At 40.4% G+C, this 19,030-nt stretch overlaps 1 protein-coding gene across 1 annotated transcript in view; it reads left to right on the top strand.

Moving 5' to 3' along the window:
* Window positions 1–19,030, top strand: part of LOC134077594 (collagen alpha-1(XI) chain-like) — a 270,154-nt gene that overhangs the window by 198,899 nt on the left and 52,225 nt on the right. The gene's annotated exons all lie outside the window — the stretch shown is intronic.

Here is a 19,030-nt window from a genome sequence, read left to right on the forward strand (position 1 = left end):
AATATAGCTGCAAGCGGCGATGGCGGGCCCGAGCACCTGCGGTGCGGACCCGTGACATTTAGGAATCTAACAAAGCAACATGTGTGGTTTGGTGTGCATATGCATGAGCAACACACATGCCCACTAAATTTGGTTAATTTTCGTGAATGTATGTGTCAACCACAACAGACAACACGCTAGGTGGCGCTATAGAGTCCCTAAGCCACACCCTAGGCCTGAGCTCTGACTAGCGATAGCAATATGAAAGAAGTCCACTAAATTTGGTTCATTTTCGTGAATGTACACGTCAACCACAACAGACAACACACTAGGTGGTGCTGTAGAGTCCTTAAGCCACACCCTAGGCCAGAGCTCTATCTTTCAGTAGCGGCAGCAATAACACACTAAACCACCAAATTTGGTTCATTTTTGTGAATGTATGCGTCAACCACAACACACAATCTGCTAGGTGGCGCTATAGAGTCCCTAAGCCACACCCTAGGCCAGAGCTCTGTCTCTGACTAGCAATAGCAATAACACACAAGCCCACCAAATTTGGTTCATTTTCGTGAATGTTTGTGTCAACCACGGCGGATAACTCGCTGCTAGGAGGCGCTATAGAGTCCCGAAGCCACACCTTAGGTCAAAGCCCTGTCTCTGACTAGCAGTAGCAATTCCACATGTAGCTGCGAAATTACATCCAAATTATTACCTTTTTTCTGCCTATAACACAAACTTCCTGTTTCTTTAATAAGTCGCCATAATTCAAACCTTTGCCATTTCAATATGCTTCAAAGATTCAAAAATCTGTTCACAATTTCTCTTGAGCAACCCCTCCAGATCATTTTACTGCCCATATTACATGATTTTGATAAACCGTCTAGTTTCAAAATACATGATGTGCAAAATTCATAGTGATAATCATAACTCAAATTTGTCTAAGATTCACTATGTAGTCTCAATGTAAAAGTTGTTCAGATTAATAGAACACACATGCCCACCAAATTTGTTTAATTTTCGTCAAGCACAACAGACCGTCCCTGAGCCACACCCTAGGCTAGAGCTCTGTCTCTGAGTAGCGACCGTAATTCCACATGTAGCTGCCAAATTACAAGAGTTTTGGAGCATGCCAAGTTGGTGAAAAAAGGCTGCATGGCTAAGAGGAAGAGAGAATAATAATAGTAATAATAATAATAATAATAATAATAATAATAATCTGAGCAAAAACAATAGGGCCGTGCACCTATGGTGCAGCTGCTGCTACAGCGGCCGCACCTCGGTGCTCGGGCCCTAAAAATACAAAGCCCACATCGCGTAAGTAAGACCTACGCGGCAAAGTTTGAATGGAGTTTCTACGTTAAACGGTTGAAGCTGAATTGACTGCGATAGAAGAAGAAGAACTATAAGAAGAAGCCTAGGAAGAACAGTACAGTGCATTTTCATGCACTGTAATAATAATAAGAAGCCTAGGAAGAACAGTATAATATAATAATATAATAATATACAGTATAATATAATAATAATAATAATAAAAATCCTAGGAAGAACAGTACAGTGCATTTTCATGCACTGTAATAATAACTAGAAATGCAATTCCAAGGAATTACCAGTGCATGAAAATGCAAAAATAGATAGATAATGTAGATATGGTTACTAAGGTGTAGCTAGGGTAAACATGGTGGTTGCATAGTTTACAGAGAGTTGATAGTGTGAAGGTAGACGTTTTAAAGATGAAACGTTCCAGTTCTAACTTAAGTAATGATTTCTATTCATGTTAAAATGTTGATTAGCTAACTTAGCTAATGATTTCTAGCAGTTACGCTAAAAATGCTTATTATGCTAGCAATGCTAACTTTACTAACAATGCTAACCAGGTTGATTAGCTAACTTAACCGATGATTTCTAGCAGTAATGCTAAAAATGCTAACTATGCTAACAATGCTAAATTTGCTAACAATGCTAACCAGGTTGATTAGCTAACTTAGTTGATGATTTTTTGCAGTTATACTAAAAATGTTAACTATGCTAACAATGCTAACCATGCTAACTAGCTAACTTGCTAGTGAGGACTTTTATTTTGAAACATTTGTTGCTAGGGTATCCATGGTGGCCACTATCAGGAAACAAGAAGTTACTGCAGTATAATCATGTTGGTTGCTATGGAAACAGTCATAAACACTTAATTTTAATGGTTGCTATGTTGGTTGCTAGGTACATGGAGGTTTCATGTAGTTGACTGGAGGCATAGTGGATGATAACTGACAGTTGGAATGGTTGAACAGTTCAATAGTTGAGTAGTTTCAATGGTTAAATGATTTAATAGTGTATTATTGCAGTGAGGACCTTTATTTTGAAACAGTTGTGGACAGAGGACGTAGTGAAACAGGATCTGTAGTCTTAATGAGATTGTATGCTTAACGCCTAAGACAGAAGGTGCCTCTCATATAGCGTTTACGCGTCCTCTCTCGCTCCTCACTGATCTACATAAAGAATGATGGAGCGGCAACAATGGGATAGTCTAGCCCTTCTTCTATCTTTCTTTATGTAGATCATTGAGGATCGAGGAGCGAGGGAGGACATATAAACGCTGCTTGAGAGGGACCCACAGTAAATACTTTAAAAGTTGTATGTAGATAGTCTAATTAATGTTGATAGACAGAATGTTTAATGGATGTTGATAGGCAGATTGTTTAATAGATATTGATTGACAGTTTAATGGGTGGATGAGTGAATGGTCTGAAGAAGATGAATGGATAGAAGGTTGGATGGAATGTGCCTTATATTCTTGTTAAGAGAGACACTGATACAGCTCTCTGAGAGTAGTTGACACAGGTGTAATCAATTTAACTGGCTAGTCTTAAGAGAGCCAGAGTAGCCTACTCTTAAAGCCTGAGACAGAGTAAATAATTCAAAAGTTGAATGTAGATAGTCTAATTAATGTTGATAGACAGAGAGTTTAATGGATGTTGATAGACAGATTGTTTAATAGATGTTGATAGACAGTTTAATGGGTGGATGAGTGAATGGTCTGAAGAAGATGAATGGATAGAATGTTGGATGGAATGTGCCTTATATTCTTGTAGAATGGAGAGACACAGCTCTCTACTGAGAGTAGTGGATACAGATACAGGTGTAATCAATTTAACTGGCTAGTCAGCCTGAGACAGAGTAGATTGTTTAAAAGTTGAATGTAGAGCGTCTAATTGATGTTGGTAGGCAGACTGTTTAGAATGGGTGGATGAGTGAATGGTTTGAAGAAGATGAATGGATATAAAGTTGAATGGAATTAGGAGGACTTATTTTGATACTGTTGTGCGCAGAGGATACAGGGGAACAGAACAGAAGTCTTCAGAGAGATTGTAAAGCCTGAGAGAAACTGACAGTTGGTGCCCAGGTGGCTGACCAGCTGGGGTAACATTCTAATTGCTGCCGTGATGTCATAATGAGCCATGTTAAGTCTATGGGGGAAATTGTAATAGTTTTTAACTAATAGTTTAAAAAGTATAAAAGTTACAAAGTTGAAAAATACAAAGCCCACATCGCGTAAGTAAGACCTACGCGTCAAAATTTGAATGGAGTTTCTACGTTAAGCGGTTGAAGCTGAATTGCGTGCGTTAGAAGAAGAATAATAAGAAGAAGAAGAAGAAGAAGACCGAGGAAGAACAGTACAGTGCATTTTCATGCACTGTAATAAGAAGCCTAGGAAGAACAGTATAATATAACTAGAAATGCAATTCCAAGGAATTACCAGTGCATGAAAATGCAAAAATAGATAGATAATGTAGATATGGTTACTAAGGTGTAGCTAGGGTAAACATGGTGGTTGCATAGTTTACAGAGAGTTGATAGTGTGAAGGTAGACAGTTTAAAGATGAAACGTTCCAGTTCTAACTTAACTAATGATTTCTATTCATGTTAAAATGTTGATTAGCTAAATTAGCGAATGATTTCTAGCAGTTACGCTAAAAATGTTTATTATGCTAGCAATGCTAACTTTACTAACAATGCTAACCAGGTTGATTAGCTAACTTAACCGATGATTTCTAGCAGTAATGCTAAAAATGCCAACTATGCTAACAATGCTAAATTTGCTAACAATGCTAACCAGGTTGATTAGCTAACTTAGTTGATGATTTTTTGCAGTTATGTTAAAAATGCTAACTATGCTAACAATGCTAACCATGCTAACTAGCTAACTTGCTAGTGAGGACTTTTATTTTGAAACATTTGTTGCTAGGGTATCCATGGTGGCCACTATCAGGAAACAAGAAGTTACTGCAGTATAATCATGTTGGTTGCTATGGAAACGGTCATAAACACTTAATTTTAATGGTGGCTATGTTGGTTGCTAGGTACATGGAGGTTTCATGTAGTTGACTGGAGGCATAGTGGATGATAACTGACAATTGGAATGGTTGAACAGTTCAATAGTTGAGTAGTTTCAGTGGTTAAATGATTTAATAGTGTATTATTGCAGTGAGGACCTTTATTTTGAAACAGTTGTGGACAGAGGAAGTAGTGAAACAGGATCTGTAGTCTTAATGAGATTGTATGCTTAAAGCCTGAGACAGAAGGTGCCTCTCATATAGCGTTTACGCGTCCTCTCTCGCTCCTCACTGATCTACATAAAGAATGATGGAGCGGCAACAATGGGATAGTCTAGCCCTTCTTCTATCTTTCTTTATGTAGATCATTGAGGATCGAGGAGCGAGGGAGGACATATAAACGCTGCTTGAGAGGGACCCACAGTAAATACTTTAAAAGTTGTATGTAGATAGTCTAATTAATGTTGATAGACAGAATGTTTAATGGATGTTGATAGGCAGATTGTTTAATAGATATTGATTGACAGTTTAATGGGTGGATGAGTGAATGGTCTGAAGAAGATGAATGGATAGAAGGTTGGATGGAATGTGCCTTATATTCTTGTTAAGAGAGACACTGATACAGCTATCTGAGAGTAGTTGATACAGGTGTAATCAATTTAACTGGCTAGTCTTAAGAGAGCCAGAGTGTACTCTTAAAGCCTGAGACAGAGTAAATCATTTAAAAGTTGAATGTAGATAGTCTAATTAATGTTGATAGACAGAGAGTTTAATGGATGTTGATAGACAGATTGTTTAATAGATGTTGATAGACAGTTTAATGGGTGGATGAGTGAATGGTCTGAAGAAAATGAATGGATAGAATGTTGGATGGAATGTGCCTTATATTCTTGTAGAATGGAGAGACAGCTCTCTACTGAGAGTAGTGGATACAGATACAGGTGTAATCAATTTAACTGGCTAGTCTTAAGAGAGCCAGCCTGAGACAGAGTAGATTGTTTAAAAGTTGAATGTAGAGCGTCTAATTGATGTTGATAGGCAGACTGTTTAGAATGGGTGGATGAGTGAATGGTTTGAAGAAGTTGAATGGATATAAAGTTGGATGGAATTAGGAGGACTTATTTTGATACTGTTGTGCGCAGAGGATACAGGGGAACAGAATATGATTAATTTAAACAATGCTAACCATGCTAACTAGCTAACTTGCTAGTGAGGACTTTTATTTTGAAACATTTGTTGCTAGGGTATCCATGGTGGCCACTATCAGGAAACAAGAAGTTACTGCAGTATAATCATGTTGGTTGCTATGGAAACGGTCATAAACGCTTAATTTTAATGGTTGCTATGTTGGTTGCTAGGTACATGGAGGTTTCATGTAGTTGACTGGAGGCATAGTGGATGATAACTGACAGTTGGAATGGTTGAACAGTTCAATAGTTGAGTAGTTTCAATGGTTAAATGATTTAATAGTGTATTATTGCAGTGAGGACTTTTATTTTGAAACAGTTGTGGACAGAGTAAACAGTTAACAGGATATGTAGTCTTCTGAGAGACTGTATGCTTAAAGCCAGAGAAACTGACAGTTGGTGCCCAGGTGGCCGGCCACCTGGCCTAAGATTCTAATTGCTGCCGTGATGTCATAATGAGCAATGTTAAGTCTATGGGGGAAATTGTAATAGTTTTTAACTGATAGTTTAAAAAGTATAAAAGTTACAAAGTTGAAAAATACAAAGCAGGCATGGCATAAGCAAGACCTACGCAACAACGTTTGAATGAAGTTTCTACGTTAAACGGTTGAAGCTGAATTGCGTGCGTTAGAAGAAGAATAATAATAACTAGAAATGCAATTCCAAGGAATTACCAGTGCATGAAAATGCAAAAATAGATAGATAATGTAGATATGGCTACTAAGGTGTAGCTAGGGTAAACATGGTGGTTGCATAGTTTACAGAGAGTTGATAGTGTGAAGGTAGACAGTTTAAAGATGAAACGTTCCAGTTCTAACTTAACTAATGATTTCTATTCATGTTAAAATGTTGATTAGCTAACTTAGCTAATGATTTCTAGCAGTTACGCTAAAAATGCTTATTATGCTAGCAATGCTAACTTTACTAACAATGCTAACCAGGTTGATTAGCTAACTTAACCGATGATTTCTAGCAGTAATGCTAAAAATGCTAACTATGCTAACAATGCTAAATTTGCTAACAATGCTAACCAGGTTGATTAGCTAACTTAGTTGATGATTTTTTGCAGTTATGCTAAAAATGCTAACTATGCTAACAATGCTAACTAGCTAACTTGCTAGTGAGGACTTTTATTTTGAAACATTTGTTGCTAGGGTATCCATGGTGGCCACTATCAGGACACAAGAAGTTACTGCAGTATAATCATGTTGGTTGCTATGGAAACGGTCATAAACGCTTAATTTTAATGGTTGCTATGTTGGTTGCTAGGTACATGGCGGTTTCATGTAGTTGACTGGAGGCATAGTGGATGATAACTGACAGTTGGAATGGTTGAACAGTTCAATAGTTGAGTAGTTTCAATGGTTAAATGATTTAATAGTGTATTATTGCAGTGAGGACTTTTATTTTGAAACAGTTGTGGACAGAGGAAACAGTTAACAGGATATGTAGTCTTCTGAGAGACTGTATGCTTAAAGCCAGAGAAACTGACAGTTGGTGCCCAGGTGGCTGGCCACCTGGCCTAAGATTCTAATTGCTGCCGTGATGTCATAATGAGCAATGTTAAGTCTATGGGGGAAATTGTAATAGTTTTTAACTAATAGTTTAAAAAGTATAAAAGTTACAAAGTTGAAAAATACAAAGCAGGCATGGCATAAGCAAGACCTACGCAACAACGTTTGAATGAAGTTTCTACGTTAAACGGTTGAAGCTGAATTGGCTGCGTTAGAAGAAGAAGTTTAATAATAATAAGAAGACTTGGAATAACAGTATAGTGCATTTTCATGCACTATAACTAGAAATGCAATTCCAAGGAATTACCAGTGCATGAAAATGCAAAAATAGATAGATAATGTAGATATGGTTACTATATGGTTACTAAGGTGTAGCTAGGGTAAACATGGTAGTTGCATAGTTTACAGAGAGTTGATAGTGTGAAGGTAGACAGTTTAAAGCTGAAACATTCCAGTTCTAATTTAACTAATGATTTCTATTCATGTTAAAATGTTAACTATGGTAACAATGATAACCAGGTTGATTGGTTAACTTAGCTACTGATTTCATGCAGTTATGGTAAAAATGTTAACTATGCTAACTATGCTCACAGTTCTAACCAGGTTGATTAGCTAACTTAGCTAATGATTTCTAGCAGTTATGCTAAAAATGCTAACTATGCTAGTAATGCTAACTATGGTAACAATGCTAACTTAAACTAACATTGCTAACCAGGTTGATTAGCTAACTTAACTGATGATTTCTAGCAATAATGCTAAAAATGCTAACTATGCTAACAATGTTAAAAATGCTAACAATGCTAACCAGGTTGATTAGCTAACTTAGTTGATGATTTTTTGCAGTTATGCTAACTATGCTAACCATGCTAACTAGCTAACTTGCTAGTGCAGACTTTTATTTTTAAACATTTGTTGCAAGGGTATTCATTGTGGCCACTATCAGGAAACAAGAAGTTACTGGAGTGTAATCATGTTGGTTGCTATGGAAACGGTCATAAACGCTTAATTTTAATGGTTGCTATGTTGGTTGCTAGGTACATGGAGGTTTCATGTAGTTGACTGGAGGCATAGTTGATGATAACTGACAGTTGGAATGGTTGAACAGTTCAATAGTTGAGTAGTTTCAATGGTTAAATGATTTAATGGTGTATTATTGCACTGAGGACTTTTATTTTGAAACAGTTGTGGACAGAGGAAACAGTGAACAGGATATGTAGTCTTCTGAGAGAATGTATGCTTAAAGCCAGAGAAACTGACAGTTGGTGCCCAGGTGGCCGGCCACCTGGCGTAAGATTCTAATAGAGATCGCTAAGACATGTGACCAAAGTCATCAAAACACAAAGAATTATGGGTACGTTTGGCTCGCCTGATGCCAGCCCATGTAAACTAGTGGGTCTGGGTCTATGATCTGGCATGATAATAATGAAAACTAAGCGTGAAAAAATTGTGTGAAAAACAGTTATAATCTCGCGCTTCCTTAGTGCTGCTATCCAAGCCATTCCTCGCCTTTTTGTCACCTCTGAAACATGACGTATACTATTATTTTTCCACGCTGGAAAACTATAAAAGATAAGCTTCATGTTACTCTATTGAATTTTATAACACAGCAGGTAAACGGCATTTCGACAACTGCACTTCGTTGTTCCCGCACGTCAGTAAAACAACTTAATTTTGGGGCACCTATTCCCAAAATGCGTTGCGTTTTAAGTCACGTTCTCAATCTCTATTGCTGCCGTGATGTCATAATGAGCAATGTTAAGTCTATGGGGAAAATTGTAAAAGTTTTTAACTAATAGTTTAAAAAGTATAAAAGTTACAAAGTTGAAAAGTCATAGCACACATGTCCTAAGTAAGACCTACGTAACGCAGTTTGAATGAAGTTTCTACGTTAAACGGTTCTAGCTGATTTGCGTGCGTTAGAAGAAGTAGAATAACTAGAATGCACTGAATGGTTGAACAGTTAAATAGTTGAGTAGTTACAATGGTTAAATGATTTAATAGTGTATTATTGCAGTGAGGACCTTTATTTTGAAACAGTTGTGGACAAAGGAAGTAGTGAAACAGGATCTGTAGTCTTAATGAGATTGTATGCTTAAAGCCTGAGACAGAAGGTGCCTCTCATATAGTGTTTACGCGTCCTCTCTCGCTCCTCGATCCTCACTGATCTTTCTTTATGTAGATCATTGAGGATCGAGGAGCGAGGGAGGGCATATAAACGCTGCTTGAGAGGCACCCACAGTAAATACTTTAAAAGTTGTATGTAGATAGTCTAATTAATGTTGATAGATAGAATGTTTAATGGATGTTGATAGGCAGATTGTTTAATAGATATTGATTGACAGTTTAATGGGTGGATGAGTGAATGGTCTGAAGAAGATGAATGGATAGAAGGTTGGATGGAATGTGCCTTATATTCTTGTTAAGAGAGACACTGATACAGCTCTCTGAGAGTTGTTGATACAGGTGTAATCAATTTAACTGGCTAGTCTTAAGAGATGCCAGAGTGTACGCTTAAAGCCTGAGACAGAGTAAATCATTTAAAAGTTGAATGTAGCTAGTCTAATTAATGTTGATAGACAGAGAGTTTAATGGATGTTGATAAACAGTTTAATGGGTGGATGAGTGAATGGTCTGAAGAAGATGAATGGATAGAAAGTTGGATGGAATGTGCCTTATATTCTTGTAGAATGGAGAGACACAGCTCTCTACTGAGAGAGTAGTGGATACAGATACAGGTGTAATCAATTTAACTGGCTAGTCTTAAGAGAGCCAGGCCTGAGACAGAGTAGATTGTTTCAAAGTTGAATGTAGATCGTCTAATTGATGTTGATAGGCAGACTGTTTAGAATGGGTGGATGAGTGAATGGTTTGAAGAAGATGAATGGATAGAAAGTTGGATGGAATTAGGAAGACTTATGTTGATACCGTTGATACAGGGGAACAGAAAGTGTAGTCTCAAGAGAGCCAGTTTAAAGCCTGAGAGAGAGAGAGAGCTGCTGCACCTGGACTGGCCACCTGGCGTAACATTCTAATTGCTGCCGTGATGTCATAATGAGCAATGTTAAGTCTATGGGGAAATGTTTAATAGTTTTTAATTTACAGTTTAAAAAGTATAAAAGTTACAAAGTTGAAAAATATATTGCACAGGTCTCCTTAGTAAGACCTACGTAACAAAGTTTGAATCAAGTTTCTACGTTAAACGGTTCAAGCTGAATTGCGAGCGTTAGAAGAAGTTGGAATAATAAGAAACCTAGGAAGAACAGTACAGTGCATTTTCATGCACTGTAATAAGAAGAAGAAGACCGAGGAAGAACAGTACAGTGCATTTTCATGCACTGTAATAATATAATAATATACAGTATAATATAATAATAATAATAAATATAGCCGCAAGCGGCGATGGCGGGCCCGAGCACCTGCGGTGCGGAGACCTGTGACATTTCGGAATCTAACAAAGCAACATGAGGCGTGTTGGTGGGCATGTGCATGAGCAACACACATGGCCACCAAATTTGGTCAATTTTCTTGAATGTATGTGTCAACCACAACAGACAACGCGCTAGGTGGCGCTATAGAGTCCCTAAGCCACACCCTAGGCCAGAGCTGTTTTTCACTAGCGGCAGTAATAACACACAAGCTCATGAAATTTGATTCATTTTTGTGAATGTAAATGTCAACCCAAAACGGCTAACACGCTAGGTGGCGCTATAGAGTCCCTAAGCCACACCCTCAATAGCGATCGCAATAACACATGTGTCCACCAAATTTGGTTCATTTTCGTGAATGTATGTTTCAACCACAACAGACAACGCACTAGGTGGCGCTATAGAGTCCCTAAGCCACACCCTAGGCCAAAGCTCTGTCTCTGACTAGCGATAGCAATAACACATAAGTCCACCAAATTTGGTTCATTTTCATGAATGTTTGTGTCAACCACAACAGATAACGTACTACTAGGTGGCGCTATAGAGTCCCTAAGCCACACCCTAGGCCAGAGCTCTGTCTCTGACTAGCGATAGCAATAACACATAAGTCCACCAAATTTGGTTCATTTTCGTGAATGTTTGTGTCAACCACAACAGATAACGTGCTACTAGGTGGCGCTATAGAGTCCCTAAGCCACACCTTAGGCCAGAGCTCTGTCTCTGACTAGCGATAGCAAAAACACATAAATCCACCAAATTTGGTTCATTTTCGTGAATGTTTGTGTCTACCACAACAGATAACGTGCTACTAGGTGGCGCTATAGAGTCCCGAAGCCACACCTTAGGCCAGAGCTCTGTCCCTGACTAGCAGAAGCAATTCCACATGTAGCTGCCAAATTACATCCAATTTATAACCTATTTTCTGCTTATAACACCAACTTCCTGTTTCGTAATAAGACGCCATAATTCAAACCTTCGCCATTTCGATATGCTTCGAAAATTCAAAAATCTGTTCGCAATTCCTCTCGGGCAAACCCTCAAGATCCTTTTACTGCTCATATGACATGATTTCGATAAACCGTCTAGGATAAGTGTTTCAAAATACATGATGTGCAAAAATCATAATCATAATCATAACTCAAATTTGTTTAAGATTCACTATGTAGTGTAAATGTAAAAGTTGTTTAGATTTATACAACACATCTGCCTACCAAATTTGGTTCATTTTCATGCATGCACATGTCAACCACAACAGACAGCGCGATAGGTGGTGCTATAGACCCCCTGAGCCACACCCTAGGCCAGGGCTCTGTCTCTCAGTATCAAATGCAATTCTACATATGCCTGCCAAATTACAAGAGTTTTGGAGCATGCCAAGTCGGTGAAACGGCCAAACGGGCTAAGACGAAGAGAGAATAATAATATTGTGTGTGTGTGTGTGTGAGTGTGTGAGTGAGTGAGTGAGTGAGTGAGTGAGTGAGTGAGTGAGTGACCAGGAGTCCCTAAGCCACACGCTAGGCCAGGGCTCTGTCTCAGACTAGAGGTGGCAACACACAAGGCAAAGACAAATTTTTATGAGGATTAGAACTTGGGTCTTACTCAGTCAGTCCCCAATTCAATCACAAAAATGACTTAACCTGAATAAAATCTTTATACACATGATCTTTTTTTTACCTTTTACTTTGCATCACACTGTCATTCTTGACTCTGTGTGTGTGTGTGTGTGTGTGTCTGTGTCTGTGTCTGTGTCTCTGTGTGGAGAGCGGGGGAGGAGAGAGAGACATCCAGCTGGGAGAGAGGGGAAAGTGTGAATAACTGTGGGGGGAAGGAAAGAAACAAGGAGGGGGAGAGTGGGTGAGCCACAGTGAGGGAGCGGCTAGGTAGTTCTGTGTGTAACACGCGCGGGCAGCAAGGAGCGGATAGGAGAGACCATAGTCATATGAAAACCTAAATAACTCACTTTCTGTTAATGTGGTTTACGTCGAAATTGCAGCATAGGTTGATATGATTATCATTATTCATCAACTCGCTTCAAAATATTTTAGCTAAAACTGTGTCCACCACAATCATTAATGCGCTTTTAAAAATCACAAACAACACCAAATTCAAAACTTTGTATATGACTGTCACTACAAACACACTAACTAATACTCCATCAAATTTCATCCAAATTAGTCACTGTTTTCTGCCTATAACACCAACTTTTTGTTCCTTTTATAAGACACCTAGGTTCAAACCTTCGCCATTTCGATATACTTTTGAAATTCAAAAATCTGTTCGCAATTTCTCTTGGGCAACCCCTCAAGATCATTTTACTGCTAAAATGACATGATTTCGACAAACCGTCTAGGAGAAGTGTTTCAAAATACATGATGTGCAAAAATCAGAAAATCTCACATAATTCAAATTCTTTTAATATTTACTATATAGTTTCAATGTAAAAGTTGTTCGGATTAATACAACACACATGCCCACCAAATTTGGTTCATTTTCGTGCATGTGTGTGTCAAACACAACAGACAGCGCGGTAGGTGGCGCTATAGACCCCCTGAGCCACGCCCTAGGCCAGGGCTCTGTCTCTGAGTATCAAATGCAATTCTACATATGCCTGCCAATTTACAAGAGTTTTGGAGCATGCCAAGTTGGTGAAACGGCCAAACGGGCTAAGAGGAAGAGAGAATAATAATAAATATAGCCGCAAGCGGCGATGGCGGGCCCGAGCACCTGCGGTGCGGAGACATGTGACATTTCGGAATCTAACAAAGCAACATGTGCGTGTTGGTGGGCATGTGCATGAGCAACACACATGCCCACCAAATTTGGTCAATTTTCCTGAATGTATGTGTCAACCACAAAAGACAACATGCTAGGTGGCGCTATAGAGTTCCTAAGCCACACCCTAGGCCAGAGCTCTATCTCTGACTATCGATAGCAATAACGCACAAGCCCACCAAATTTGGTTCATTTTCGTGAATGTGTGTGTCAACCACAACAGACAATGCGCTAGGTGGTGTTATACAGTCCCGAAGACACCCTTGGCCAGAGTGCTGTCTCTGAATAGCTATAGCAATAACACATGCCAACCAAATTTGGTTCATTTTTGTGAATGTATGTGTCAACCACAACAGACAATGCACTAGGTGGCGCTATAGAGTCCCTAAGCCACACCCGAGGCCAGAGCTCTGTCTCTGAATAACTATAGCAATAACACACATGCCCACCAAATTTGGTTAATTTGGGTGAACGTACACAGACAATGCACTAGGTGGCGCTATAGAGTCCCTAAGCCACACCCTAGGGCAGAGCTCTATCTCTGACTATCGATAGCAATAACGCACAAGCCCACCAAATTTGGTTCATTTTCGTGAATGTGTGTGTCAACCACAACAAACAATGCGCTAGGTGGCGTTATACAGTCCCGAAGACACCCTTGGCCAGAGTGCTGTCTCTGAATAGCTATAGCAATAACACATATGCCAACCAAATTTGGTTCATTTTTGTGAATGTATGTGTCAACCACAACAGACAATGCACTAGGTGGCGCTATAGAGTCCTTAAGCCACACCCGAGGCCAGAGCTCTGTCTCTGAATAACTATAGCAATAACACACATGCCCATAAAATTTGGTTCATTTTGGTGAATGTACGTGTCAACCACAACAGACAATGCATTAGGTGGCGCTCTAGAGTCCCTAAGCCACACTCTAGGCCAGAGCTCTGTCTCTGACTACCGATAGCAATAACACACAACTCCACCAAATTTGGTTAATTTTGGTGAATGTTTGTGTCAACCACAACAGACAACGCACTAGGTGGCGCTATAGAGTCCCTACGCCACACCCTCTGCCAAAGCTCTGTCTCTGACTAGCCATAGCAATAACACACAAGTCCACCAAATTTGGTTCATTTTGGTGAATGTACGTGTCAACCACAAAATATAATGTGCTGCTAGGTGGCGCTATAGAGTCCCAAAGCCACACCTTAGGCCAGAGCTCTGTCTCTGACTAGCTGAAGCAATTCCACATGTAGCTGCCAAATTACATCCAATTCATAATCTTTTTTCTGCCTATAACACCAACTTCCTGTTTCTCAATAAAACACCATAACTCAAACCTTCGCCATTTCGATATACTTTTGAAATTCAAAAATCTGGTCGCAATTCCTCTCGGGCAACCCCTCAAGATCATTTTAGTGCTTATATGACATGATTTCGATAAACCGTCTAGGAGAAGTGTTTCAAAATACATGATGTGCAAAATTCATAATCATAACCATAACTCAAATTCTTCGAATATTTGCTATAGAGTGTAAATGTAAAAATTGTTTAGATTAATACAACACACATGCCCACCAAATCTGGGCCATTTTCGTGAATGCATGTGTCAACCACAACAGACAGCGTGATAGGTGGCGCTATAGAGTCCCTGAGCCACGCCCTAGGCCAAAGCTCTGTCTCTGAGTTTCGATTGCAATTCTACAAATGGCTGCCAAATTACAAGAGTTTTAGAGCATGCCAAGTTGGTGAAAAAAAAAAAACAGGTAAGACGGAAAAATAATAATAATAATCTGAGCAGAAACAATAGGGCCTTGCACCTACGGTGCAGCCACTTTCAGTGGCCGCACCTCGGTGCTCGGGCCCTAAATATAGCCGCAAGCGGCGATGGCGGGCCCGAGCACCTGCGGTGCGGACCTGTGACATTTCGGAATCTAACAAAGCAACATTTGTGGGTTGGTGGGCATGTGCATGAGCAACACACATGGCCATTAAATTTGGATATTTTTTGTGAATGTATATTTCAATCACAACAGACAACACGCTACGTGGCGCTATAGAGTCCCTAAGCCACACCCTATGCCAGAGCTCTGTCTCTGACTAACGATAGCAATGACGCACAAGCCCACCAAATTTGGTTCATTTTCGTGAATGTATGTGTCAACCTCAACAAACTATGCACTAGGTGGCGCTATACAATCCCTAAGCTACACCCTAGACCAGAGCTCTGTCTCTGACTAGCGATAGCAATAACACAGAAACCCACCAAATTTGGTTAATTTTCATCAATGTATGTGTCAACCACAACAGACAATATGCTAGGTGGCGCTATAGAGTCCCTAAGACACCCTTGGCCAGAGTGCTGTCTCTGAATAGCTATAGCAATAACACATATGCCAACCAAATTTGGTTCATTTTCGTGAATGTATGTGTCAACCACAACAGACAATGCACTAGGTGGCGCTATAGAGTCCCAAAGCCACACCCGAGGCCAGAGCTCTGTCTCTGACTACCGATAGCAATAACACACAAGCCCACCAAATTTGGTTCATTTTCGTGAATGTATGTGTCAACCACAACAGACAATGCACTAGGTGGCGCTATAGAGTCCCTAAGCCACACCCGAGGCCAGAGCTCTGTCTCTGAATAACTTTAGCAATAACACACATGCCCACCAAATTTGGTTAATTTTGGTGAATGTACACGTCAACCACAACAGACAATGCATTAGGTGGCGCTCTAGAGTCCCTAAGCCACACTCTAGGCCAGAGCTCTGTCTCTGACTACCGATAGCAATAACACACAAGCCCACCAAATTTGGTTAATTTTCGTGAATGTTTGTGTCAACCACAACAGACAACGCACTAGGTGGCGCTATAGAGTCCCTACGCCACACCCTATGCCAAAGCTCTGTCTCTGACTAGCCATAGCAATAACACACAAGTCCACCAAATTTGGTTCATTTTCGTGAATGTTTGTGTCAACCACAACAGATAACGTGCTTCTAGGTGGCGCTATAGAGTCCCAAAGCCACACCTTAGGCCAGAGCTCTGTCTCTGACTAGCAGAAGCAATTCCACATGTAGCTTCCAAATTACAACCAATTCATAACCTTTTTTCTGCCTTTAACACCAACTTCCTGTTTCATAATAAAACGCCATAATTCAAACCTTCGCCATTTCAATATACTTTTGAAATTCAAAAATCTGGTCGCAATTCCTCTCGGGCAACCCCTCAAGATCATTTTAGTGCTTATATGACATGATTTCGATAAACCGTCTAGGAGAAGTGTTTCAAAATACTTGATGTGGAAAAATCATAATCATAATCATAACTCAAATTCTTCTAAGATGCACTATGTAGTTTAAATGTAAAACTTGTTCAGATTCATACAACACACATGTCCACCAAATTTGGTTCATTTCCGTGAATGTATGTGTCAACCACAACAGACTTCGCGCTAGGTGGCGCTATAGAGTCCCTGAGCCACACCCCAGGCCAAAGCTCTGTCTCTGAGTTTCGATTGCAATTCTACAAATGGCTGCCAAATTACAAGAGTTTTAGAGCATGCCAAGTTGGTGTAAAAAAAAAAACAGGTAAGACGGAAAAAACTATAATAATCTGAGCAAAAACAATAGGGCCTTGCACCTACGGTGCAGCCACTTTCAGTGGCCGCACCTCGGTGCTCGGGCCCTAAATATAGCCGCAAGCGGCGATGGCGGGCCCGAGCACCTGCGGTGCGGAGACCTGTGACATTTCGGAATCTAACAAAGCAACATGTGCGTCTTGGTGGGCATGTGCATGAGCAACACACATGCCCACCAAATTTGGTCAATTTTCCTGAATGTATGTGTCAACCACAACAGACAACATGCTAGGTAGCATTATAGAGTCCCTAAGCCACACCCTACGCCAGAGCTCTATCTCTGACTATCGATAGCAATAACGCACAAGCCCACCAAATTTGGTTCATTTTCGTGAATGTGTGTGTCAACCACAAAAGACATTGCGCTAGGTGGCGTTATACAGTCCCTAAGACACCCTTGGCCAGAGCGCTGTCTCTGAATAGCTATAGCAATAACACATATGCTAACCAAATTTGGTTCATTTTGGTGAATGTATGCATCAACCACAACAGAAAATGCACTAGGTGGCGCGATAGAGTCCCTAAGCCAAACCCGAGGCCAGAGCTCTGTCTCTGAATAACTATAGCAATAACATACATGCCCACCAAATTTGGTTCCTTTGGGTGAATGTACGTGTCAACCACAACAGACAATGCGCTAGGTGGCACTATAGAGTCCCTAAGCCACACCCTAGGCCAGAGCTCTATCTCTGACTATCGATAGCAATAATGCACAAGCCCACCAAATTTGGTTCATTTTCGTGAATGTTTCTGTCAACCACAACAGACAGCGCACTAGGTGGCGCTATAGAGTCCCTACGCCACACCCTATGCCAAAGCTCTGTCTCTGACTAGCCATAGCAATAACACACAAGTCCACCAAATTTGGTTCATTTTCATGAATGTTTGTGTCAACCACAACAGATAACGTGCTGCTAGGTGGCGCTATAGAGTCCCAAAGCCACACCTTAGGCCAGAGCTCTGTCTCTGACTAGCAGAAGCAATTCCACATGTAGCTGCCAAATTACATCCAATTCATAGCCTTTTTTCTGCCTATAACACCAACTTCCTGTTTCTTAATAAAACGCCATAATTCAAACCTTCGCCATTTCGATATACTTTTGAAATTCAAAAATCTGGTCGCAATTTCTCTCGGGCAACCCCTCAAGATCATTTTAGTGCTGATATGACATGATTTCGATAAACCGTCTAGGAGAAGTGTTTCAAAATACATGATGTGCAAAAATCATAATCATAATCATAACTCAAATTTTTTTAAGATTCGCTATGTAGTATGAATGTAAAAGTTGTTCAGATTCATGCAACACATCTGCCTACCAAATTTGGTTCATTTTCGTGCATGCACGTGTCAACCACAACAGACAGCGCGGTAGGTGGCGCTATAGAGTCCCTGAGCCACACCCTTGGCCAGAGCTCTGTCTCTGAGTAGCGTTACCAATTCCACATCTTACTGCCAAATTTCAAGAGTTTTAGAGCATGCCAAGTTGGTGAAAAAAGGCCAAACATGACCTGTAAGAGGATTCCACAGACATAATAATAATAATAAATATAGCCGCAAGCGGCGATGGCGGGCCCGAGCACCAGCGGTGCGGAGACCTGTGAGATTTTGAAATCTAACAAAGCAACATGTGCGTGTTGGTGGGCATGTGCATGAGCAACACACATGCCCACCAAATTTGGTCAATTTTCCTGAATGTATGTGTCAGCCACAACAGACAATATGCTAGGTAGCGCTATAGAGTCCCTAAGCCACACCCTAGACCAGAGCTCTATCTCTGACTATCGATAGCAATAACGCTAGACAGACACAGACAGAGGGGGTAGAGACAAATGGATCAATAGAATAGAATATACACTTTTTTGATCCCGTGAGGGAAATTTATTTCTCTGCATGTAACCCAATTTAACCAAATTAGTGAACACACACAGCACACAGTGAACACACAGTGAGGTGAATCACACACTGACCCAGAGCAGTGAGCTGCCTGCCCAACCAGCGGTGCTGGGGGAGCAGTGAGGGGTTAGGTGCCTTGCTCAAGGGCACTTTAGTGGTGGACTGGTTGGCGATTGAACCGGCAACCTTCCAGTTACAAGCCCCAAGCCCTAACCAGTAGGCCACGGCTGCCCAGAGGGAAGGAGGGAGGGAGGAAAGAGGGAGGGAGGGAGGGAGTGTGTGTGTGTGT

This window comes from Sardina pilchardus, chromosome 3 (assembly GCF_963854185.1).
Source record: "Sardina pilchardus chromosome 3, fSarPil1.1, whole genome shotgun sequence".
In the NCBI taxonomy this organism is placed as follows: Eukaryota; Metazoa; Chordata; class Actinopteri; order Clupeiformes; family Clupeidae; genus Sardina; species Sardina pilchardus.